Here is a 27,588-nt window from a genome sequence, read left to right as displayed (position 1 = left end):
AACGAAGAGCCAACGGCTGCAACAAAATTAAAATTACGATTCGAAAAGTTTGAAGGGTAAAATGCGTATTACTTACAAATTTGGAGGATTTGGATAATCCTCTCGAAAAGAAATTCGCCGATATTGGTTGGCAATCAATCGTTTATCCTTTCTATAATATCTATTTAGTTCCACCAAAGTGGAACTTAGATTATCAAATTTTAGAACTTTTTAATTTTAAGTTATTAAGTAATATAGAGAAAGAAAAAAAAAAAATGCACTTTCACTCTAAAAGCTGCGTGCATCGCATGTACTAGAAAAAAAAATAATGAAGAGTCAACAGCCAAAACAAAATCAAAATTATAGTTCGAAAAGTTTGAGGAGTAATGTGTATTATTTCAACGGATTTGGAGTGATTTTGGGTAATCCTCTGGAATAAGAAATTGGTGGATATTAGTTGGCAATTGATAAAAAGTCTTCTTTTTTAGTTGTTGTTTCTAAATGGAAGGCACAATGACATTTTCCCAGCCACACGTGCCTTCACGGACAACAACGTTGACGGAACACAGCCCAAGAAAGCTTCGATTTTTTTTTTAACGCTGTCCAGATGATTGAGAAGCGGACCTCAAACCGACACACGCAAGCAACGGCGGCCGCGGGTTGCTTCGATTTACACAAGTTATCAAGTTTGTGGCATCCCTCGTTGGCAATCGGTCACACCTGGGCATTCTCTGCGACGACCACGTGAGGGAGACGCTTCCAGTAGAGTGTGGAGGTGGGGCATCCCCGAAAGAGCAAGAACAAACCTGCGGCGTTTCCAATAAAAGGGATGCTGGCGATGGTGGCGGTGAAATGGTCGTGCCTTCTTGAAAAGGCAGGAAAACACGTTCTTGGGACCTCTTTCTCATTTTGGGGTCGGAAGTTCTGGGAATACCCAGTAAGCAGATCGCTCATCGCGGTTGCGGATAATATAAAAGCGGCAAAAAGTTCGGACCCTTTTTTGGGGCGGTTCTGGTTGATTTCGGGGAGCGATGGGTGAGGAGAGCAAGGTTGGTGAAGATCGGCAGAAGAAGCTGAGGGTGTTCAATGGAAGAGAGGAGTTTCCGTCGTCCAATATATGGCACACCACGGTGGCGTTGGGGATCTGGTGGGTGGTATTCACTTCGTCGCCGTGCTGGTCCTTTCCTCTTCTTCCTTTCACCCTCCAACGCCCTTCTGTGAGTTCTTTCTGCAATACTAGTCTTGTTTTTGCCTTTGGTGGTCAATAAGTTTCCTTGTGCTTCGTTAATGGCTGTTGGTTTTTTTGACTGATCAGGGTCTTTGGGTTGCTCGTGGTATTTATGTTCCTTCCGATTAATGATAGAAGCAGATTAGGCAGAAAGTTGTCGAGGTACTCTTAGCTTCTTATCCCTTCTTCCTCTCCCTTTGGTCTTGTTTTCAAAGCTCGAACTGATTTTCTGAGTGATTCGGTACGAGTTGTGTAGAATGTGATCGGTTTTCGGATGGTGGGTTTGGTGTTCAGGTACATATGTAAACATGCTTGCAGTTATTTCAGTGACTCTACACGTGGAGGATATAGAAGACTTTGATCCTAATCGCGCCTATGGTCAGTCCCTCGCATTCTTCTTGTTCTTCCAGTTGATTTGATAAAAATAGATTGGGGTGAAAAGGTTTGATGAATATGGCATCAATGCTGAAGCTTCGGAGTTGGGTAATCAAAGGTCAGTTTGAAATAATGGATAGTTGTTAGTCAGTGTAGCCGTGTAAAGTACGCAGATGGACTTTCTCTGCTAGAGTTAAAGTTGCTTTTCAATTATATGGGCTTGGCCATGACACATCTAACTGAGGAAAGACGAGGATCACTTGTTTAAGTTGTGATTGTTCCAGTATGAATCAATGAAATGATGGCATGGAATACCGCGGGATCAGATTGTTCTGTGTTCTTTGCATTCCTTTGAGTTGTGATAGCATTTCTCTGGATCAAATCGTTCTGTCTCATGGGTGTTGATTGAGATGCAAGAGAGAACATGACCAATTCATCAGTGTTTATGTCTAATTTAATCTGCATTAGAAATATATGATAAAAAGTTATTTGAAGATGCTGATGATACTTTTTTGTTTCTGGACTTCTGATTAGCCTATGAATTGTGAAGAGCAGGCTGCTAATGCCCAACTTTTTCTTCTTCTGGACTTCTTATTAGACTACGAATCTTTTGAGATGTTTTTTTGTCTCGTACACGCAAATTAACTATTCAAACATACGTATGCGTGCAGTTTTTGGATATGAACCACATTCAGTACTTCCAATTGGTGTTGTTGCACTCGCTGATCTTACTGGTTTCATGCCTCTCCCAAAAATTAAAGTCCTTGCTAGTAGTGCAGTAAGATTTTTCCCCTTAGCCGTTGCACTCCTTATGCATTTTATGGAGCCTTTGATTTTCTGTCCAATAACGAAGTTGGGAAAACTCTGTAGGTGTTCTACACTCCATTTCTGAGGCATATATGGACGTGGTTGGGTCTCACGCCGGCAACTAAAGAAACTTCATTTCCCTCTTGGGTGCTGGCTACAGCTGTATCATTGTGCCTGGCGGTGTACAAGAGACCTCCCTCATGGAGCATGATTCCGAGGTCTAACTCTCTGAACTCCATCTTTTCTTGTCACAATTCAGTTCACTCTATCAGGCAATATGTTTTGCTGAATTCAGACCTTTTTGCCAATTTATAACGAGATCAACGATGATAGACTTTGTGGCATGATGAACATTATTCATTGGTTCACTGCCTGGTATGCTGAATATGGTTTGCTTAGTAAAGCTGTTGTCTCTGGAGAAGTTGAAGGATACTTTGCGCCCTAAACATAGTCATGCTCAATTATGACCTTTCAAAAATATTTTCAACAAGAGTGTGGGGTGGTCATCAGTTCTTGACTTGGGCTTATGCATTGATGAATGGAGTAGGATTAAGGGTTCATAAATGCAATAAGCCATCAGCTCTACTGCAACCATATGTATCCACTTTCTCCTTTCTGTATTGGGAACTTATAAATCGTTCTTGAGTCCTCATTGCACAAACAGCTTCCTTCTCCAGGGTAGACGGAACAAATAAATGCAAATATTCTGAATCTATTATGTCAAACAACAGAATTTGGCCAACGATTGGTTTATCATAATAGTCAAAATGGAAATTCTAACATGTGCGATATTTTGCATTTGTAGATTGCCTTTATTAAATCAAGGAAAGGATTTGTGCGCATAGCCATGGAGATGGGCTGCCCCCTGGTTCCAGTTTTTTTGCTACGGCCAAGTAAATTCTGTTTTCGCCTTTCTTCTCCGCTCTTTTTACCACGCCATGCCCACAATTTGTTGTCTGATTGTTTGATTTAAAAACTAAAGTTCACATAGTTGTTTTGTCCTTATCTTGCTACAGTCAAATGTCTACAAGTGGTGGAAGCCTGGTGGAAAGTTGTATCTGCAATTTTCTAGAGCAATTAAATTTACCCCGGTTTTATTCTGGGGAATCTTTGGGTATGTATGACTCCCTTTGCTGAATTGGAAGATGAGATTGTGGGATTGTTGATGATTTTCAATGAGTCACACGTCTATAGGAGAACTGCAATGCACCTACACATCCAGTAGTGTTTACATGGTTTTCTTTACAGGTCTCCTTTACCCTTTCAAAATCCAATGCATGTGGTGGTCGGTAGACCAATTGAGTTGGAGAAAACCTCCAAACCCACGATGGAAGAGGTACAAATTCTGTCAGCATTTGTCTTCTGAATATGCTTTGCTGCTTTTCTTTTGCCCGACTTCACATTCACACGACAAGAATGGAACTCTGCACTGATTCTTCTGAACAATTCCAAAAATCAGATGCTTTAAGTGTTAATGTCACGACCTAACAAAAGTTGACACCTATCATGTGGTTTATACTGCTATTTATGATCTCAAATTCCACTTGGCAGGTCAATGAGGTGCACGGCAAGTTTGTCGAAGCTTTAAGAGACCTCTTCGAAAGGCATAAGGCACGGGTCGGCCATGCCGATCTTGAGCTGAAAATTCTTTGAATAGGTTCGATTCGTTTTCATTTACTGAAGACCATATTTATATATCTGTCAATAGGGACTAATAAAGCCCTGAAGAGAGGGCAATTGGATTCACTGTACATTCCAGCATCCCATGTCCCATTGAGGGGGGCTAGTAACGGTCTGCATACGATGATGTTAGTCTTGTTCCTTTTCGCTATTTTGTGGCTTTGGAAGTAAACAGATAGACTTGATTGGAACCCCAAAAATTCCATTATGTACACAACCTTCACATTCCATTACAATGGATACCGTGCAGTTCATTCTTCGAGGGTGATTGGGTCCAGGGTTGGTAGATTTCAAACCCGGACCAGACCCCCTATTATAACCAATTCACTTTTTCCTGACCAATCTTGTTTCACTTGGCTGGGCTATTTTTAGGTCCGGTTTTAAGGCCAATAATGTTTTCCATTGACACTTGTTTTGCAACCACCCGATATCTATCGACTTCGAATTTTATATTAATAGCAAAAAATAACATAATCCTCTAATTTGACAAACATTAAACACATGTGATCAATAAGTACATGAATTTTTGACTAAACGAAATTAAGGATTCACAAGGCTAATTATCATAAACATCAACATAAGGCAAAGCAAAAATCCTATGCAATGGATGGTGTGACTATGAGCCGGCGAGGAAAGAGTAACCGAGGAAGAGGAATGACAAAGGAGGAGCATCAGGACGAAAAAGTAGTTCTAAGATTAGAAATCAAGGGAAAAAAAAGATGGGTTTTTGTACTTTTAGGCTTACAAAACTGGCTTACAAAACTGGTTTTCAAACTGTTCTGAAATTGACGGTTCTTGGGTGGATATTAAACGGAACCGGATTTCAGATCAATTCAAACCAGTTGCGAATTTTTGGGAATAGTTTTCGGACCGGTTTCAACCGGAATTGATTCATGGCCTTGTTATTTGAGTGGGCCGATCCAGTTCTTGGGTATACACAGTCCCGTTTGCATACCACTGGTTCATTCATAGTTTAATGCTTTCTACTACAGCACGGTTGTGGCTTTTTGCTCCGGGATCTTCGGCCACTGACATCTAGTTGGCCTAACACGTCGGGGGCATTCGAGGTGACGCAAATGGTCTCCGATGCTTCCCTCTCTTGATCACCCCCGCACTCTAATGCAAAGGTCTCTAATTATGCAAAATTACAGCGGCAAGGGAAGATATTGCGCTGAAATTGAAGAGCCACAAAATTTTCAGCATACCCATAAATTTGCCATTAACCTATATGATAAACCAATTAATCTAATGGAGAACAAGAAGAGCAACTAACCGCAGACAACGTTGTTCCGAACCGAACTTATGCTCCACAGAGGCAGCAGTGCCTTGCATTGGGCGGACTATATCATCCGTCACTTTAGATTACAAAAGTTAACTTTGCCTAAAATGATTTTTCCAAGAGCCACCTCCTCTGAAGCTACCCTTGGGGGGCACTCAAAACAAGTTCACTGCCTACTAATTAAGCCGGCGCCATGCTGACAATGTTTGACTCACCAAACCCAACACATGATAAATTTACAAAAGGAACAAAAATCTAAGGCGAAGCGAACACGCTCGGCTCAGCTCGTAACATATGCAGCACGTATTGACCAATTTTTCATAATGCTGGTTCAGTTGCAAGCTTTTTGCACTCATGTATACGAAAACTTAGGTCCTACTATACCATCCTATTTTCAAAAGAACCAGGAATATAGTCAGTGCCCAGATAGAAGATGTGGAGGTGACAGTAGCATGAGTAATTTCCTTATTCACTCACATCGTGAACAAGCACCATCACTGCAAGCAGGCCTCTTGCCAAAATGCAAAATCAGGCTGATAAGCTGAATAAAAGTACATCTCAATGCTGTTGCCGACGGGAACGACCAAATTTCCAGCCAGTGTAACTCGGCTGTGCACAGTTGCAGCCGGGAAAGAAATGATGATGAGTGTCGTGGTTAACGCTACGAAAAGCAGTGATGCCCTATTTCCCACATTTGTCGCTGAATTGATCTCGAACGTGAGGAAAAATGTAGCCACCCTCCATGAAGGAAGTTAAGCCAAAAAGAAAGTCAAGTTACTAGCCACATGAAGATGGTTAACCAAACCGTTAGGGCAACCGAAGCCAAGGCGTACGTCCACAGCATCACAACAGAACACTCGCTCTCACCTGCTCCAAACAACTGGGTCATCGTGCCTGCCAAAATGTAAGTTTATATCACTGATCGAATGCCGTAAATGATCCATCTGATCGGGACCAAAACTACTGGTCAATTTGCTTGTTGAGAGTTGCGAATGGACTATACCTATGTTCGTAGCCGGAGGAAGGGCATAGTGTAGAAGGAGAACAAACAGATAGAGTGGATCTTCATGCACCAGACCAAAGTACAGTGCACCTTTCACGATAACGATCCCAATGACGGGAAGAGATGTACCGGAATCACTACGACTCCAGCAATCAGAGAGGCTGAACGCCTGAACCCCTCAATCCTGAAACATCACCCCGACTTTAAGTGTCATTTTTTGGGGTATGAAACAAAAACCATGCCATTCTAGGCCCAGTTTCACTTGCTCTTGATTATACAACCAAAGAAGCGATATCCAAATTAGTCTTTCACGCTAGCTTACCTCTGAGAAGATTTCCTCCCATAATCAAGGTAACAGCAGGAATGGCTGCATCCCTGTAAAATTAGTGTCAGAATCAGAGAAATGCCAGCAAGAGATGAGAGTGCTCACACTCTTAAGCAACTAAACCACGGATCAGTCGCCCCAGAAACTTGGACCAGAACTACTTTATTCATTCTTGAAGAAAATCTCAGTGTCCCAATTAAGAAAGTTACTACTTGAAAGTATTAGCATATGGCAGAACCGAAATCAAGGTCAAAATCAAGATTTTGGGTTAAACAAGGTAAGATGTGATGGGAATATTCTGCAAGCTGCAACTCGTACCACCGTAAATGAAACCGATAGCCTAAAGGTTACACTTGTCGCACGCCAAACAATCACCAAGCTGACAAGAAGATGAAATTATCAAATAGTGATGTATTCATTAACCAATGGTTCGCTGGTTCCAGAAAGGCGGAAATAAAGAAAGAGAAGACAAATAGTGCAGTCGAATCTGACTTGGTTACACCTGCAAGCAGACATAGTCCAGGATAATTATGTGGTGAAAAGCAGGACAAAATTCAAACTTTTTGTGGTAGCCGTGTGTGTAAGAGTCGATAGAGATGCTCTTGGTATCTTTACTTTCATAGGCTTAGAGGACAGACACTCAAGGGGAAAAGAACTCTAGAAAGCAGATGCTAAACAATACATCATCACACTCTGCAGATGGTAGCATAGAAATAAACTGCCTGCCAAGCTAACCAATCATGAACTCGATACTTGTACCAACATGTTTGGAGCTTTCATGCGTTTTTTGCCACAGATGATTAGCTGGATGCAAGAGCAATTACCCCAGTAAAGAAGCAGAGTCTTCTACAACCCCAAGAAAAGGGAGCACCAGCGCCAATCAGTAAACCTCTGATGCGTGGAACAACACCCACAATAAATCCAACAATCTATGACATCAAGAGAAATTAAATCACCAAGGCATCTCACTCAACCAAATGAAAAATTTAAGTGACAAATTTTCTCGAATCAGTAGTCACACTGAATGTATGCTATTATCCATCTTGATGACAAGCTACTCAATATCTCTAGTAATTTCCGAAAATGAAGATACATTTTTCTACTGTACAGAGTAAGTTTGACCACAAAATAGAATAAGGAACAAACAAGCAAATGCAGAGTAGAGATGGAGATTACTGCTGCAATGGTTGATGGTACCAGCAACGTCTGAAGATTGATATTCTTTGAGATCTTTTGTTAAGCAATTCTTTATTCTGCCCCAAGTTGAAACCTACCATCGAAATCCGAAAGTGATTAAATTGGGTAACTTCCCCAATTGCTTGAAAAACGTTATATGTAAATCCTGATGAGGAATAGCTCTCAAGACAAAGTTTAATATATCGTATTACAATAGGATCAACAGATCACTTTACATTATTTCAGAGTTGGTTTGAATTACCTGGCTATTCACCTCGGGTTTTACCAAAGGAAGCATCGATTCATCCAAGTTACCAGTAGAAGTGCACTTTGTTGATGGAAGAAGTGCTTCAGGGCACTCTTGGATACACTTCTTCGTATCTGTTGTAGATTCTGTATTCTCCACCGATGCATCTGACTTCTCGTCTCCTCTTGTTATATTGCTTGCAGACACCCGCACAAGGTTAAAAACATAAGACCACAAGTAAACAGCTCCCACCTGACATATAGGAAGACAATTCATTCATCAACTCAGAAGTATGCCTGAAATATCTCAATGGAAAAGAAAGAAGATACAAATAAAATTCATAGGTTCCTTGCTCATGTATGCGTATGTTTCACATGCTAAGTACTAGAATGCAGTAGCACACCATAGGCTTCTTCATCAATACTATAGAAACGACACATTTACAGTCAGGGACCTTGAGAAGAACGTTATCAATTCCAACTATTCATGAAATTGTATAATACAAAACCCAGATCCTTTATTCTTCAGATATAATTTGTGTTAAAATTCACTGTAAGTTAGCCATAGCTACGGTAGTATAGAATGCTATAGGCAAAGATTGAGGTTGGGTAGAGTTAATTGCAGGCGGAGTATCTGCGGAGTATCTGCGGAGAATACCGCCATAGTAATTGAAGCGTAAGCCATTCCATATTTCTGGCAAACATCAGGCACTCCGAATGGACTGCCTTGCTCTTTGCATAATGCTGGGATAATAATCAAAGGCAAATGTCCCAAATTTCCTGTTTAGATATACCAAAGAAAAAGGGAAAGAAAGTTATTACAATGAAAGATCTAGTAAATTCAGACAGAGAAGCACTTCCATCCCCAGATTGTGTACGTGAACCAGCTAATGATGCAAGGGTGTGGAAACGGTCATTGACAGATCGAAAAAATGAAGTTCCACTAACCCATCATTGTTACTAAACTGAGGCAATATTGACTCCTCATCATGTAATCGGACGTGATGGTGATAATGCAAATTTGAGGGCATTACAGGGTGAAGAGAATATAAGTTCAGTTACACTGAAATCCATTGATTCCGTTGCAAGTGATGGCACATTAAGGCCTTTTTTGTGTTAAAGACATCTTACCAGCCGCACAGCAACCCAGTATAAGGCCTTTCACATGGTGAGGTGCCCGAGTGAATTTACAAGTATCCACCCCAGTGCAGATCCAATGATAAACGTAATCAGGATATTGACCGGCATGAACCACCTATGCATTTTAGGCAGATACTTCAATGACTAATGTGGGATAAGGTGAATTCTCAAGCATCATAGTCCCAATTCCGGGAAAATAAAAATAAAAAAGAACCACAAAAAACAGAGATATGTGGATGACGGATGATTGCGAACAGGGTAATATGACTGATATCCTGAAAGAAACTCACAATTGGGCAATGTTCTCGAAGTAACTGTCCTGGCCAGGGTGCTGCCAACTAGTGCCGGACTAAACACGAAATATCCAACCTGATGAAACATATACTTAATTGCTGTAAGTTGCAATACAGCACCAGCATCGAAGGAGGAGCTTGAGATAAACTTACTCTATTCAATTGCTTCCTTGCGCTCTCCCCCATTACATCAACACTTTCAAGCGCAAGATATAATCCAAGTGCAGTCACAAGGAGCGTCTTCAGAACTGGCATCGAAGCAATCATCAAAAAGATCTAGAAACCCCATCTTTTCCTTTCTTTTGGAAATAATTCCTTCAAGCCTTCCAAGTTCAATGCTCTGCTACTCTTGCACAGAACAGAGAGCAAAGAAGGTGTATATGCAGTAACATGACGCAACTTGTCATCAAACAACAAGAAACAGATGAGAAGCCGTCTACCGTCAGGGCAGACCAAAAAAGTAATCCTCAGGTTTCTAATTTTGCTTTAAGAAGAACCGCACATGATTTAATTTGTCTTCAGTGGATGAGTTGACATTAAATATATCAACGGGACAGCGGGAACACAAAACCAAAAAGAATATGCGCAAGTGACACACTAAAAAGGTTCTCAAAAATGGACAAAGATGCGGAAGAAAATGTTTCTGCTTTGTCAACTGAATTCATATAAAATACCAGCAAGACAATCCTATTAAAAAAACCCAGAAGAAAACTTTAAATTGCGTACTTCTCGGAGCAAATACAAAGACCCAGGAAAAAAAAATCTCCTTCCGTCTAATCATTCAATAAAATATATTACTCAGCTCCATCATGAACAAGAGATAATGGCTGCTCTACCTTTTATCAGCTTCAGCAAAAGGTGATCTCACAAGGAAGAAGATGCTTTGAAACTCCAAATGCAACAAGATCCGACGTGGGCCTACACTGTTTTGGATTACTAAAACCAAAGCAAAAGATGGATTTTACCTCTATTTTGTCTCATTCTACGTTCCCGTGATGATTAACAATTAACGAGAGAGAAAACAAGTATAATTAAGAGAAATTTAATAAAAATTTTACTTGGATGGCAATGAAAACATAGAAGAATTCAAACTTAGAAATATTTTTAAAAAATTAAATTTTTTTTATGATTCAACAACCTCTTGGGACTCTTTTTTAACTATGAAGGATATATCAATAAACAATCAATCTGAAAATGCCGTAAGCAATGACATATAGCAGAAACCACTATGGACATGTATCCATCACGAATAATGAAGATAGAATAGGATAGACTTGAATTAAGATGTCATTTTCGGATGTGGAAGTGAAAACGTGTTGCTGCAACCCTCTTCAAATCATTAGGGTTTTCTTCTTCTCTTTTTCTTTTCTGGTCTTTCCTTCCTCTTCTTCCGCAAGGTGATTAGTGTTTACTTGTTTTACTTGCGTGTCCAATGCCAGGTGACTTGGCTTACCAAAACACAGGCCTTGTCTCTTCCGACCCATGTCTTGACCAACTTCGTTTGAAAACTTACCATTCAGCTTGTCCAATGCACCGTGTTACAACAAAATAAGTTCTGAATTTTTTCTTATGGTATCACCGGTCCAGACCAACATGTCAACGTTCAATTACATTTCATTACAAGGCATGTCGCGATTAAGAAAAAGGTCAAGCCACAAATGGGCAGAATTCGGAATATACTTTGCAGCTTGGTTAAGTATTCTTGCAAGTGCCTTTAGAGACTGTAACGCACAATAGTTTTTCTTCTGACTATACCTTGCAGCTTTTCATTTACCTAACTTCGCATTCACACAAGAAGAGAGGAGCTCTGCCTGATTCTTCTGACCAATCCCAAAATTTGAATGCCTAGAGTGTCCCAGTGTCAGGCCTAACTAAAGTTGACACCTACCATGTGGTTTATACTGCTATTTATGATCTCAAAATCCATTTGGCAGGTCAACGATGTGCACAGCAAGTTTGTCAAAGCATTAAGAGACCTCTTCGCAGGCCATAAGGCACCGGCTACACCAATCTTGAATCAAAAATTTCTGAACATGGCTTCCACACGTTCTGATTTATGGGAGACCTTGTTTATATGTTACAGTCAATTAGGACTAATATAAGCCTAAAGAGAGCAATCGGATTCACTGTACATTACAGTGATATTAGTCTTGTTCCTTTTCACTTTTTCAGTAGTTTGCAAGTAAAGACGCAGAGTTGATTGAAACCCCAAAAATTCATTAATTTGCACAACTTATACAGTTAATTATAGTGGGTACTATACAGGATTTAAGTCCTTCACGCATAGTTCAATTCTTTCTACTTTAAAAGACAATTGTGGCTTTTGCTTCCTTCCAACAATGACATCAAGTTAGGCCAATAAATTTCACATATCAGGGGCAATTCAAGGTGACAGAATAGCCTCTGAATCTTCCTCTCTTGGTCATCCCGCACTCTGATGCACACAGTTTAATACGTTACACAAATAGAGATAAATCATGCAAATTTGGCAATTACAGGGATGACAGAAAATAGTGTGCTGGAATTGATGAGCCACAAGGTTTTCAGCAGATCTTTAAATTTACCATAAATCCTAAATGACAAGGCAATTAATCTACTTGAGAACGGGAAGAGCAACTAACCACTGACAAATGCTCCAAACCCAACTTATGCTTCAGAGAGGCGACAATGACTTGCCTTTGATGATGCAGACTACATTATCCATCACTTTAAGATTACAAAAGTTAACTCTGGCATCAAATGAGTTGTCCAAGAGCTCCTCTTCTGAAGCTTCCCTTGGGACACTCAGAACAAATTTACTACCTACTATTTAATCCTACAGCATGCTGACTATTTCGTCCACACCAAACAGTCCAACGTATGATAAATCCACGAGGCGAATGTAAATCTAAGGCAAGGTGAACACAATCAGCTTGGCTCATAATAAACTCTTTTTTCTCTTGTTCATGATCCAAAGGTATTGCGATCATGGCATATGAGCTTCGTCTACCATATCATCTATTTTCAAGATCTTGAATGTTATGATGCCTCATCGAGTGAAATGAATGTGAAGTGCAAGAGTATCACAGAAGTAATATACCCATTCACTCAAATGTGATTATTATATTCGTACATCAGGCTTCTACCAAACTGCAAAATTAGGCTGATAAGCTGAATAAATCATTACATCCCAGTGCTCTTGCTAACAAGACCAGGAATTCGGCAGTATTAGTTTGGCCATGCAATTGCCGGTGGGAAAGAAGATTATGGTGAGTGCTGCAGTCAATGTACAAAAGCAGTGACACCTTATTTCCCATGTATGTCACAAAATCAATCAAACATGAGGGAATATGCATCCACCAGGAGACAAAACTAGCTACTAGTGAGGAGATCGTCTGTGAAGAGAGTTAGCCAAAGAACGTCAAGCTACTAGCCACATGAAGAATGTTGACCAAACTGTTAGTGCAAATCAGAAGCCAAGGCATATGTCCACAGCATCACAACAGAACACTCGCTCTCTCCTGCTCCGAACAACTGGGTCATCATACCTGCCAAGGGGTAAGTTTATATTACTGATCAAAATGCCATAAATGATCTAACTGATCACTACCAAAAGAATTGGTCAATTTTCTTGTTAAGAATTGTGAACTGACTATACCTATGTTCATTGCCGGAGGAAGGGCATACTGTAGAAGGAGAACAAACAGATACAGTGGATCTTCATGCACCAGACCAAAGTACAGTGCACCTTTCTGAAAATAAAAATCCCAACAATGGGAAGTACAATGTACCGAATCACTGAACCTCCGGCAATCAGAGATAGCTGAACGCCCGAACCCTCAATCCTGAAACACCACCCAAATTTTTAATTGTCCATTTTGGAGTTTGAAACTAAAACGTGCAATCTAGAATTCAGTTTCACTTGCTCTTGATTATTGATGCTTACAACCAAAGAAGTGATATCCTCATCAGTCTTTTTAGGCTATCATACTATCATACCTCTGAGAAGATTTCCTCCCATAATCAAAGGTAACAGCAGGGATGGCCGCATCCCTGAAAATTTAAATCAAGAAATAAGTGTCAGAATCAATGAAGTGTTTGTAAGAGACGAGAGTACCCACAACCATAAGCAACTAAACTGCTGATCAGTCAGGTGCAGAAACTTAGACCGAACCTACTTTATTCGGACTTGAAGAAAACCTTTGATGTCCTAAGTAAAGTTACCACTTGAAAGTATTAGCATACAGCAGAACTATCCAAATCAAGGTTTTGGGTTAAACAAGTAAAGAAGATGTGACAGGAATATTCTGCAAACTACAACTCTTTGAAAGCCTAATAGCTACACTTCTGCACGTCAAACAATCATCAAGCAAACAGGAAGAGAATATTATGAAACAGCAATGTATCCAGTGACCAGTGTTTCTCACTGGTTCCAGAAAGCCAGGAAAGAAAGAAAGAGAAAGGACAGATGGTACATTAGAATCTGACTTTTATTACATCTGCAAGCGAATAGAGTCATGATAATATATGTTGAAAAGCAGGATAAGAAACTCAAATGTAGTTTACGATAGCCACTGGTCGATAGAGCGATGTCCTTGATAGCTTCCTTTCATAGGCTCAAAGGAAAAGAGATATCCAAGGGGAATAGAGCTATCCCGGAAGTGGGAAGTTAAACAAAACATCATCACATTAAGTGTATAAGGCGGCATAGAAATAAAGTACATGCCAAGCTAACAGAATGAACTTGATCCTTGTACCAACATATTTGGAGCTTTTTATGCCTTTCTAGCTACAGAAGATTAGCTGGAAGCAAGAGCAATTACCCCAGCAAAGAAGCAGAGTCTTCTATGACCCTTAAAGGAGCGCCAGTGCCAATCAGTAGAACCTCTGATGTGGAACCACACCCACAATAAATCCGACTATCTATGACATGGAGATAAATTGAATCAGCAAGACATCTCTCACAACAAAATGAAATACTCAAGTGACAAAGTTCCTCAAATCAGTGGTCACACTGAATGTATACTACTAATCTATTTTGATATCGAGCTTCTCAATATATCTAGCAATTACAGAAAAGAAGATATACCCTTTCGACCATTCAAAGAAGTTTAACCATACGTAGACCATAAAAAGGAGACAGAGATTACTGCTCCAATAGTTGATGGTGCCAACAATGTCTGGAGATTGATCTTCTTTGAGATCTTTGTTAAGCTGTGCTTGTTTGCCCCAAGTTGACACCTGCCATGGAAATCTGAGACTGATTAATATTGCAACTTCCCCAGTTGGTTGAGAACATTCAATCTATCGACTTGTTAAGATCCCCTGATGAGGAAATAGCCTCCCAAGGCAAACAAAGTTTAAATTAATTGTATTGCCATTAGGATTAACAGTTCCTAGTAGACATTTTGTCAGATTCAATTTGAATTACTCTGACTATTCACCTCAGGTTTTACCAAAGGAAGCGTCAATTCATCCAAGTTATCTGTAGAGGTGCACGCCGTTGATGGAACAAGTGCTTCAGGGCATTCTGGACTAACTTCTTCGTATCTGTTGTAGATCTTTGGGTTTTCACAGATTCATTTATCTTCTCTTCTCCTCTTGTTATTTTTACTGCAGACACCGCACGATGTTAAAAACATAAGACCACAAGTACAGCTCCTATCTGACATACAGGAAGAAAATTCATTGGTTAGCCTAGGATAGTATGGAAGTATACATGATTCTCAAGATAAAAGAAGAAGATATAAAACAAAGTTTAATGATTTTTTTTTGCTCACATATACATATGTGCACTCCTTATACACTAGAATGCTGTAGCACAATATAGGTTTTTGCATCAATACTGTGGAAATAACAAATTAACATTCATGAACTTTAAGAGGAACTGTGTTGATTCCAGTTATTCATGAAGTTGTATATAAAACCCAGGTCCTTTATTCTTCACATATAGTCAAAAGCATTGTAGCTATCCATATCTATGGCAGTATAGAATGCTATAGGCAAAAGGTTGCGATTGCATAGAGTTAATTGCAGGCAGAATATCTGCAGACAATACCCATAGAAATCGAAGCATAAACCATCCCGTATTTATAGCAAACATCGGGCTCTCCAAATGGACTGTTCTGTTCTTTGCATACTGCTGGGATGATAATCAGAGGCAAAATTTCCCAAATTTCCTGTTTAGATAAAAACGAAAAAGAAAAGAAAGTGATCACAACGAAACATCTAGCAGATTCAGACAGACAAGCACATACATCTCTCAGATTGTGCACATGAACCATCTAATGATGCAAGGATGTGGAAACAGTCATTGATGGATCAAATACATAAAGTTCCTCACCCCATCTTAATTACTCAAGTGAGATAAATTTGACTCTTCATCATGAAATCAGACTCGACAATGATAAAGATATAAAGGGCATTACAGGATGAAGACAATTTGATCAAATTACAGGGATGGCCATTGATTCCATCATAAGTAATGGCTCATTAAGGCCTGTTACATATTGAAGATATCTTACCAGAGGCACAGCAACCCAATATAAGGCCTTTTACATGCTGCGGTGCTCGAGTGACCTTTACAAGTATCCATCCAAGTTTCATCCAATGATAAACGTGATCAAGATATTGATTGGCATGAACCACCTATGCATTTTGAATAAGTTACTTCAGTAATGAATGTGGCTGATTTCTGAAGCAGCGTATTGCTGATACATGGAAAAATGAACTAGAAAAGAACAGAGACACGTCGATGACAGATGATTACAGACAAGGGTAACATGACTGATATCCTGAAAGAAACTCACAATTGAACAATGTTCTCTGAAGTAACTGTCCTGGCCAGGTTGCTGCCAACTAGTGCCGGATTAAACACGAAAAAAGCAACCTGATGAAACAAATATTTCGTTGTTGTAAGATGCAATATAATATCAGCATCAAAGGAGGAGCTTGAGATTAACCCATTTCACTCTATTCATTTGCTTCCTTGTGCTCTCCCCCCATTATGTCAACACTTTCAAGAGCAAGATACAATCCCAGTGCAGTCACAAGGAGCACTTTCAAAACTGGCATCAAGCAACCAAAAAAAGATCTAAAACGCCATCTCTTTTTGGAAAACTCCTCCGAGCTGCAAGTTCAATGCTTTGCCACCCCACACGGTACAGAGAGCAAAGAAGGTGTGTGTATATGCTGTAATATGACGCAACTTTTCGTCAATCGACAATATTCAGTAAAGCCATCTCCTGTGAAAGAGGCCAAAAAAGGTAGAGATAGAAAAGAACTCGTGTTTCTGCTTTTACCATACACAGAACTGCTCACTGCTCAATTTGCCTTCAGTGGACGAGGTTTTCTAAATATCAAAACGTGACAACAGGAGCACGAAGTTGATGGAATATATGAATTGACTCACACTAAAAGATTATCGATATGGACAAAGATGTGGAAGAAAACGGTTTTTGCTTTCCCGACTGAATTAATGTAAAGTATCAGCGGCGGCGACTCAATCCCATGGGAAGAGATTGGTCTCAGATCCCAGAAGAAAACTTTGAATTGCATAGCAGCCAGAACAACAACAAAGACCCGGAAAAAAAAAGATATCTCTTTCTCTCTTACATTTATTATCATACGTCACGTGGCTCCATCATGGGGCAAGAAATAATAATGGCTCCTACAGTTTATCAGTTTAAACAGAAGGAAAAGCTCACGAGAAGAAGATGCTCTGAAACACCCAATGCAACATCCGGCGTGGGCCTACTCTGTTTTCGATTATTATATAACCAAAGGCAGAGGTGGGGTGCATGCCTGCCCTCTTTCTACGCTCAAGAGATGATGAACAATTAACAAAAGAAAACATGATAATCATGTCCATAAACAATGCATTTATAGCACGAACAATTATGGGCATGCGTCCATCTCGAACAGTGACGACAAAATACGATAGAGACTTAGCAAATGGGATAGAGACTTAGTAAATAAGAAATCAGACGTAGATGGGGAAGAGAAGGCGCGTTGCTTCAACCCTCTTCAAATCCTGAGGATTTCCCTTCCTCCCCTTTGGCTTTTCTATTTTGGTCGTTCTTCCTCTTTTTTTCTGGCAAGGTGATAATTTTTTCTCTTTTCTATTTATGTGCACGAAATATTATGGGTTTGGCAAAGGGATAATCGTTTTATCTTTTTAATTTGTGCACCATGTAACGACATACTCAAATTTTCCTTTTGGCATGATTGATTCGGACCAGCACATTTTCACCCAATAACTTTCCATTATGAGGGATGCCGTGATTGGAAGATGTCAGGCACATGATCGGCGGACTACCGAAAAATAAAAGGGGTCGGGTCGATCTTGGTAAAGGCCTCCGTCCTTTTCGCAAGAGATTCATGAACGCAAAATCTGAAAACTTTTAGGATGATCACGGAGGGAGAAAGAGGACGTAAAGTTTTTTGTCTTGTGTGGCTGTAAAATCATTGGATTCTCGATTTGAACGAAAGAGGAGAAGAGGGAAGAAGTCGAAGAAACAACAAATTACGAAGCTCATTCTGAATCAGGAAGGAGGGTTGCACCAGGGCAAAACCCTGTCGCCATGCCTGCCAAAGAAGCACTTGCTCGGTTCCCACCCATTTGAGGCATTTTCTAATGATCAACAGGAACTAACATAGTTTTCGAAATTGAAAACTAGAGCTAATCTCCATTGAGTTGTGATTTCTTGACGCCCAACGTTTTCATTACATTTTACAACGGGCGATATGCACGTAAATGAGAAAAATATTATCTAATAGACCATATATGAGAAAATTCGATTACCGAATTGATTTTCATATGAAGAAATAAGGTCATTTGAATATCCACACCTTGCAAATAAAGGAATCTTAATGGTTTCCCAAAAAACAAAGAAGAATTGGTTTCAAAGGTTGAAACAAATTGTGCGATTTAGGATGCCGTATGGGTTTGAGTAAGCTTTCTCTAACACTCTTTACCCAATCGCAGGGACGCGGTTAAGTTAGCGATGGATTTAGAACGTGAAATCTGAAAACTTCCTTTAGGACTATCAGGAGGACGTAACGTTTTTTGTCTTGTGTGGCAGTAAATCATCAGTTCTCGATTTGAACGAAAAGAGGAGAAAAGGGGAGAAGTCGAAGAAACAACAAAGCACGAAGCTGTACATTCTTTAATTGAGAAGGAGAGGTGCAAACAGGCAAACCCTGTCGACATGCCTGCCAAAGTTGTTCTTGCTCGTTTCCCATTTGGAGGGCATTTCTAATGATCAACAGGAACCAACATAGTTTTGAAATTTAAAACCTGGAGCTAATCCTGATCGATTTGTGATTTCTTAATACCTTCAGCATTTTCATTATATTTTACCACACGATAGTATATACATAAATGAGAAAGATATTGTCCAAATAGATTAGATGTGCGAAGATTTGGTTTCCCCCTCAGTTCTATACGGAGAAAATAACATCACTCAAATATCGACACGGTGCGAATAAAAGGAATCTTAATGATTTCGACATGGTGTCGAAGTTAAAACAGATGTGTGATTTAGGACGTCGTATGGGCACGGAATGACTTTTTTTCAAAGCTCTCTACCAACCAAAGGGACGTGCTTAAGTAAAGCGATGGAATTCCTAAGATGCTTTGAGCAGCTGAATCTTAGCCTAGGACGCAATTGCCGTGTTAGCGATCAAGAAGGATCGAGGAAGGGGCACAAGTTGGCGGGTAGCGGCAGAGGGGATGAGAGGAGCTATCGGCGCGTCAACAGTTGAAACGGCAGCTGCAATTTACAATCATCGTATTGCGTACTCCCTCTCTCTCTCTGTCTCTCTCTCCAGTGAATTTCCCGCCTAGTCGCCGTCTGAATCTCGTAATGATGGGGAGACGGACGCGAGCACGTGGGAACGCGCTGTGGTCATGTGCATTGTACATTCACACATTCCCTCGGAACCACAACCAGGACTGGCCCACACCCCGCAGTTACTTTCCGCCGGATACGTAATTCGACCTTCCTAGTCCCCGTCCACTCCTGGTCGTTGCCAGGTTGCGAGAAACCTTTTCCACTAGTTTATACCGGGCAAAGCCGTCGGAAGAGTCCGCCGTGGATGGATATAGCCACGCCGCTGGACTTGTCATGATGCCCCGTTAAATTTCCGCCATCCTATCCCAAAGAGTCCTTGATCGCGCTTGATTGATTATGGATCGTGCTTGCTACTATATCAACAAAGCAAAGCCCGCAAACTTTCTATCACGTTGCTACTTTAGAGTGGCACGCGCCGCCGATTCGAGCGGATTGAAGCGCAACTCGACAAGCTATAGTTATAGTTGCTCAGTCGCGCGACCGTGATTTCGCTCTGCTAGTCATGGCTAAAGTAAAGAAAGTCATCCAAGTATCCGGTTAGTTTCGAACTAAGTCAAATCCCAAGCAGGCAGAATAATTATCAATGGAACTATAGCTTCACTGGTCCAGAACAGATGAATCAAGTGTGCAGAAAGCAACCAAAGAAATTTCAGCCCATGAAAGGTGCACTGCCTCGGCATCAATGAGTATCACTGCTGTTAACATAACTAAAGCAAATTCCAGAATAAGAACTAATAGAAATGCCCGACAAAGGTTGGGCCATGAATAGAGAGTTTCATCCTTGGCGAATCCAATGACCAAACCCACCCCGTGCAAGGCAGCTACTATAGTACGGAGAATTCTTTTTAGCCAAATCGGCATTCAGCAGCACATCTGTTAATTTGTGTTAATTTGCTCAACTTTCTGATGATATGCTCTTCAAATCTACTAGAGAAGCAAAAACAAAAAGGAAGAAAAGTGAAACCGCAAGTATTCCAATTTTATTGCGCCTCACAGACATAAGAGCAGAAACACAAACGTAAAGGAGTGACTATTGCGTCTTCAAAAGCCATTACATGCAAATTCATCTGGCATAAAGATACTTATCATCAGAAAATAAATAACCCCGCATACGTATTACCGATGCAATGAAGAATCACTATGACAATTCTCTGTGATGATACCAAAACCAACTACTCTACACTCGTGAAGCTGCTTGACCCACAAAATATATGAGAGTTCTTTATAGCTTCCCGTAGGCAAAAATTCGCAAGGAAGCATACATTGGCTCGATGAAGTTCAGACTCATGAAATTTTTCATCGATCCTTCAAGTTCCAGAAACCATTGCTGCCAGATCAATTCTCATCAGAATCTATTACATCCTGATAATCATAATATGGGTTTGCCTGCACCATCAAATTCTCCTTAAGAAATTCATGGTTTGTAAATAGTAGAGTTTCACACGACAATAATAATAGCATGACTAATACAAGTGCAGTGTCATGGAACACCTAGCTATACTCTCATTGATAAAGTGATGTATGACGAAATACCTTTGGCCGAGGTGTAACTGCTTCGAAACTGTTGAACGTTGGGTTATCAAAATTAGGAGGTTCCAAGATGATGTACGCCCCCTTGTTGTTGTATTCTCCTGCGTTGCCTGCAAATCAGACAACATTGTCCATGACAACTGGTGGAGGTGTAACATGGCACTTGATCTTACAATATGTCACCGTCTCAGATCAGCGAAACTATTCCCTAGGGGAGATGGGTCATAGTAACAGGCCGTTTTAATTCAGAAACAGAATTTTGAACCTAAGCAGAAATATTGGTAATCCCCTTAATACTTCTATGTTCTCTATTGACACATTCAATAAACTCTAGGCATATTTGCATCTCTAGCTTTCCTTTTTTCCCCCAAAAAAGATGTCACATCCAATCTCTCTGAGCTAGTGAATGCACAGGTTTGACAAATGAAGATGCATCTTCTTGAGCAAGAATGTTGTACTATATCAATTGATCTAGTGACTAGAACAGAAGGGGCCAGTAGTACCACCTGGAAACTGTGGATAATCTGGAGCACTAAATAGGCAGTTCTGCCTCCCTGACTCCACAACGTGATCTATAGTATAACCCTCTGTCCATTCCTGCAAGACCATCTCGCTTTCCCCGCATCAGGTCCTTCATGTGATCTGATAATTAACTGAGGAAAAGACAGCAGCCAACAGACCTAAAATCAGCCTTTCAAGTCTATGCAAGATATGGATTCGATTAACCAGTGGAAAACGGGTTAGAGCAAAGACTAAGTGATACACCACATCCATCCTAAAGCAGACATCCAGACAGAGATTCAAGTAAACGCCAAATAGAAAAAGAAAAAAAGAAGAGAAGGAAATATGGAAGAAATTAATGTTGTTTCAGTCATTGTCATCACCCAAGTTCCAATGGGACCTCATAAGTACTGAACTGGCAGTGGAGTTTCCATCATTCATTATATAATTGTCATAGCCGAAATCTAGGATTGAACCTTCTGCAACTGGAGTCCATGTCCAGTAATCTGCTTACTCCCGATAGTAACAACTAGCTGGCTTAAACAAAGGATGGTATAGATACCCAAAGAGGACACGCTTGTCCTGTCAAGCACCATCATACTTGATTTTGCTTAAAAAGTTCATATCAGCAGAGAATTACACCACATGGTCCTTCCCCTCAAGCCTAATTCACATGTCAATGCAAAATCAATGGCCATGTAAATCAATGACCATCCCTGTCTACCTCGACAGCTCAGCTTGGCCTAGAAACTTCATGCAAATATTAGCCTACTCTATATGTTTCCAATTAAACAGATCAGTGCTCAGGTAGAAGATGGTGGCGCTGTTAAAGTCTGCCACTAAGCTCTGACATATGTTATTATGGCTCAAACAGCAAATTGATGGTAAAATTACAATAGCTGGAAATCAAGAAAAGAACATCCATATACTGAAAAGTAGACAGTGTAGAGTAAAGTTGAACTAAACTTGAAAGATTTGGCCAAGCAATGCTCATATTTCTTGATAGAAAAAGCATATATTATTTATTACTTGAAAACATCAGATATACCACCTTTAGTTGATATCGCTTCAAAAACTCCTCAGTGCGGTCCGGACCCCACAATAATCCGATGCCCCTCTGTGTTCGGAGAAAGACCAGGAGTCATTGATGGATCTCTGACCACAACACATCACCTGGAATCCAGATTCAACCCTTCCCATGGAGGTCAGAACTGATCTCTAGCTTTAGATAATTCTTCTAAGGAACCAGAGATAAAGTACTAACTTCAGGATTTGAGTTTATACGGCGATTCTTTTTCCCTTTGATCTCTTCGATGATGGTGACAGGTATACTTCGGAAAAGCCCTCCATGAGCTGTATATACACGCCCAGCAATGAGTGATGCTAAAGGAGCCCCTCAAAACATCCCAGACATTTCCTATAGACATGCTTTCCTCTATCACCATATTTTGTCAAAACTTCTTGCTCAAAACCATAAACGGAAGTACAGTATTTTGATTCATGGTTCCCTCGGAGAAGAAAAACTCTCTCTGGCATAAAAACCTGACACAGGACGTTACTTGAGTGATAAGAATGTTGTTCTCAGGGGAAAGAATCAAACAAACCAAACGAGAATCTTCACCTGAATACCAGGAAGAATCATACTCCCCACAAAAGGATATATTATCACAACAGCACAAAAGATGAGTAAGAGATGGAACAGAAGTAGCCTAACAGCAAACAAATGCATTAATAACCATTTGAATTTGAAACTGTCATTTTTGTAAAAATATTGATCCAAAAAACAAGTAATATAATACGGGTCACAATAAATAAATAAAAAAATCCCTTGCCTTAAGCCAAATTAGAATGACAGTAATCACAAAGTCAATCAACATAGGAATAGTATAAGAACCGAAAAAATGGTTGGCTATCTTGTTGGGAAGCTCCGGGAACTAGGATAATCAGACAAGTCATTCCAGAGGTGCCATCTCAAGTTACCTTGTGAAGATTCATGTAAATAAAATTCCAAATACACTAAAACTCAGGATAGATACACGCATTTCCATTGAACCATTTCGTGCAAATCAACCATTATCTAGCATTGATGTCCAGAGCCGTCTAAATCTTTCTTCTCGGTAAGGTACTCAGAGTCATTAAGCAAAGCACAACTGCAGTAAACCCAACAAATCAAGAACAGGAATATACTGTCCATTAATGAAGACAGACATCTAGATCAAGAGATGCATGCATTTGCAGCAGCATCACTTACCTTCAAGCCAACAAGAGCAAAAAGTCTCCAAACCCCAAGCCCCTCTATCCACATAATCCCCATTAAACACAAAGAACCGATTCTCACTGGGAAAACCGGCACTATTCAGCAGGTGCAGAACATCGTGAAGCTGCCCATGAACATCCCCAACAACGACCACCCTACAGTCCTTGCCAGAGTCGTCGTCAGCATCAAGATCGACCCTCACAAAGATTCGGCTCTTTGTGCAGAATCTTGGAGGCGGTGAGGACGAGGCGGTCAAACACCTCGACAGGAAGCACGGTCAGGAAATCCGTAGGAGGTAGATTCCTCGATGCCCAGTCGAATTTGGACATCAAATCCAAGACCCAGCTGAGAGTCAGGCTCCCATCGGCCGGCCACGAGATTTGAGCTTCTGGGGACGAAAACGGAGATGGGTCTCCGCCAACCGGGGTGAAAAAGGTCGCGGTTGTGGCGGCGGTGGCGGGGGTGGCGGGGTGGCCGCGGCGGTCTCAGCTGAAGGTGAGAAGAAAGAATCGTCGTGCGGCGACGCGGGAGGCGGCGAAGACAAGGAAACACCGTTCGGCGAAGGAGACGACGACGACATGGTTGACCGTTCCCCCTCCTTTCAAGAATCAAACCCTAGGAACAACTGCTGCTTCTGCGGAAATCCGGATCTACTCGCCATCCCCGAGTTCGGGCGCCCATTGCCAGCTTCTTGGCAGATAATTTAATCAAGAAATTCAAGAATCGTAAGGATCGAGATGGGTTTTGTTTACAGTCGATCCATCTGTTGCGATGAATGTCACTTTGGGGTCCAGGTGTCCGACCGATTTCTTGCCTTTTTATTTCGGAAGTTGAATTGGTTTTAAGGGCACAGGATCATGAGTTGGATCGTTCTGGTCTGATCTGAATCTGCCGTGTCGGATTAGCATCTCTTGGGTCGTCTTTCTTGATCAATAATTTGAACTTAACATTAAATTTCGAACCAGAAAGAAGGATCAAACACGGGATTTTGTTCAATTGTGATAATCTGGACGAGCGTTCCCGAGGAGACAAAAGGAGCGACCTTGCTGAATTCTTTCGATTCTTGTTGTCGAGCTTTCGCGAGTTTTTGTTATCCGAGATTTGGGGTCACTGTTTCTTTGTTCTAGCACAACCACAAAAAGGAAAAATTTAAAAAAAAAAAAATTGAAAAGCTTCAGATGATAAGGAGTATTTATGAGACATTAGCGATCTAAATTTTAATTCACACCAATTGCATATGATTGGGAATCTCATCTATGCTAGTGGCACCAAAGAAAATATCAAATATATTGATATTGACTTTGTGTTTTGAAAAGTTACTACATATCAATTAGGAATGTCAGTAATATAAGTCAAGTCAAGATACCCTTGATACCCAATCCAAAGATAAATTGTTATATGCTAATTGTGACTCAAATTAAATAATCCAATTTGTGTAACCAAATCCCCTTTTCTCTTTCTCTTCTACCATTACCCACTATTCAACCATCCCATCTTCTTTCTTCCTCTTTGTACTCTACGACCATGCTCTCGTGGAGATGCAGTCTTGTGCCTCGCCCACGATGGAGCCTGCGACCCCGCACCTCGCTTCTAAACTCGACCGCAAGAACCGAGCTGTCTAGATCCACTTGGACCGCACTTCTGTCTCTCCCCTTTTCCCCATTCAACCTTGGACCTAGGCCACTATGGTTTGTCGACATTGGATTTATTCAAATTCAAGGCCAACTTGGTCCACCAAAGGTGAGCCTCGTCTTGGCTTGTCTTGCATCTTATTAGTAAGGGAAAGCTTTAGTGTGCTAGTGAGTGCGACCAGACAGAGAGACGTATTCAAGGTCGATGCAAATGAGGACAAGCCATGGGAGACATCGAAGGACAACAAGGTCACATATAAGGACCGGAGGAACGACAAGGAGACAAATAAGGAAATTGAGATTGTGATCGAGCTGTGGATGAGGTGAACATGGTTGAGAATTGTATCCTTGGCGATTGAGGTGCATATGACAATAAAAAAAGGATAGCTCTTAGAGGGACTCATTTTCCCTAGGAGAGCGAGAGTGTATAGTTTAATGTATTTAAGTTCAATTTGACTACACAACCCTATCTGGTTTAAAACTATCATTTTAATAGAAAAAACCCTAATATCTAATCCAAGGAAAGACTAGCACAAAAAGATCTGAAATTTTATATTCGAGTCCAATGTGTATGATGACACCCCAAATTGGCGTAGTATTAGTAAGTTCTCATATGAGGAAAGAGTATTAGCTATTGGTAATAATAATATTTCTTGTATTTATACGATAATGTAATTTTCAATGACTTTTCATCACACTGTTAGCTATTTTAAAAATCACTTGTTAACTGACTAAACTAGGTCGTCCCTCTTTGTTGACTTGTCGAATTCTACTGTGGACATAATTCTCAATAAAGAAGCATAGGCCATAAAGTAGATGGATTTTTTTTTTAATGTAAATTTGGCTGAGCTAAGGCCTTGGCTGTCCTACCCTAAGGAGCCTCATCCCTCCAACAGGGCGATCGGCTATGTCTAGAAATGTTGGAAACGCACCTTCATGACCCATCCCAAGAAGAAAATAAACTGTCCAATGCTAAATTCAAAAAGAAAATTATCTCATTTGAATGGTTTAAAAAAATTCTCAACACCCCCCCAAGCAATTCAACAGGTGAGCTCATGGGATTGGTCGAAGCCACCGATAGCCATGGCTAATATGATGGCAATAAGTTCCAGGACGATGTCGACCTGCAGCTCTTTCTTAACCATTCACAAAACTATCAATCCAACTTTTTCAAATTCGATTATGGTGATCCATCTCAATCCGTGACAGCAGGTTACATCGAGTAAGGACTCGATCCTTCATTCATCATTACTCATCCACTCAATCAAATCCTTGACCGACTGAAGTTAATACGTCGTCATGAAAGAATCTCTCAAAAAATTCAAACGCGGCGAGCTCCTCTGTCAAAAGGCAGCCATATTCCGTCCTCCACGGCGAAAAACAAAAAGGCTCGACCGAACCAAGTCCCCGTTCAACAAAGCAAAGTCGTCTTTGACTCTTTACCGTCCAAAAGCATCATCAACGACTCTTTTTTGTCTTAAAGACATTCTTTGGGACGTCCCAAATTCGCTTATTTAATCCATCATTTTTTAAAAATTAATCCATCTTCGTTATTTAATTATAATGACTATCCTCATGACTTTATATTATATCGGGCTATAAATCAAGCGCGTTGGCCAACTGGATCACCGCTCACTGCCTTCCGACCACCCCCCCCAAAAATAAAAACAATTTTTGTTGCCTAATTACTTTATTCGACAGGATTTAATTTTCTAATTGTATTTTTATTTGCAAATGTTTGCTCGTGGAGCATCATATCGCAGTAGGAGCGGAGGGTATGGAGGACGGTGTCGCTCTCCGATTCCTAATCCCGTCCGAAGTGGAGTACAAAATCGTCGGTTTAATCGACGTCACCCTGTTTGACTTTCGTGGTTCGATTTGAAAGTTGCCCACGAGAATCCATCGGCCTCGTCTTCCGAAGTCTCGATCAAATTCTGGGTCGGTCATGATTAGCATATATTATGTTCCCAACCCGACAAGTTATAATGTCCCCATGTCACAGGAAAAATTACCATAAAAATCATAAACTTATCGTAAGGGTTTCAATCAATTATTAACTTTTTAGCTAGACAATTACAACCTTAAACTTTTCTAAGATTTTCCAATATAATTGATTCAGTCTATGATTTTAAATAAATGATCGTAGTTTTGAGTTTATTTTTCTTTTTTAAATAACATAAATGATTCATGAATTTTGAACTAATGTGCAATGTAGTCTTGACCGCAATTTATTCAATGAAATTCATAAGTTTTTTTATATATATTCATTTTAGCATTTTAACCGTATATAAATATTCAATATTGC

General features: G+C 40.4%; 4 pseudogenes; 1 reads left to right on the top strand and 3 right to left on the bottom strand.

The window, feature by feature from the left end:
• The first annotated feature begins 939 nt into the window (after positions 1–939).
• On the top strand, positions 940–4,305 carry LOC120288959 (annotated as a pseudogene).
• Positions 4,306–7,476: 3,171 nt separating this feature from the next.
• Positions 7,477–9,361, bottom strand: LOC120288834 (annotated as a pseudogene).
• Positions 9,362–12,875: 3,514 nt separating this feature from the next.
• On the bottom strand, positions 12,876–16,584 carry LOC120288833 (annotated as a pseudogene).
• A 4,087-nt stretch (positions 16,585–20,671) lies between these two features.
• Positions 20,672–24,232, bottom strand: LOC120288832 (annotated as a pseudogene).
• Between the last annotated feature and the right edge of the window lie 3,356 nt (positions 24,233–27,588).

Source organism: Eucalyptus grandis, chromosome 10 (assembly GCF_016545825.1).
Source record: "Eucalyptus grandis isolate ANBG69807.140 chromosome 10, ASM1654582v1, whole genome shotgun sequence".
Classification (NCBI taxonomy): Eukaryota; Viridiplantae; Streptophyta; class Magnoliopsida; order Myrtales; family Myrtaceae; genus Eucalyptus; species Eucalyptus grandis.
This window is presented reverse-complemented; position numbering and strand designations above follow the sequence as displayed.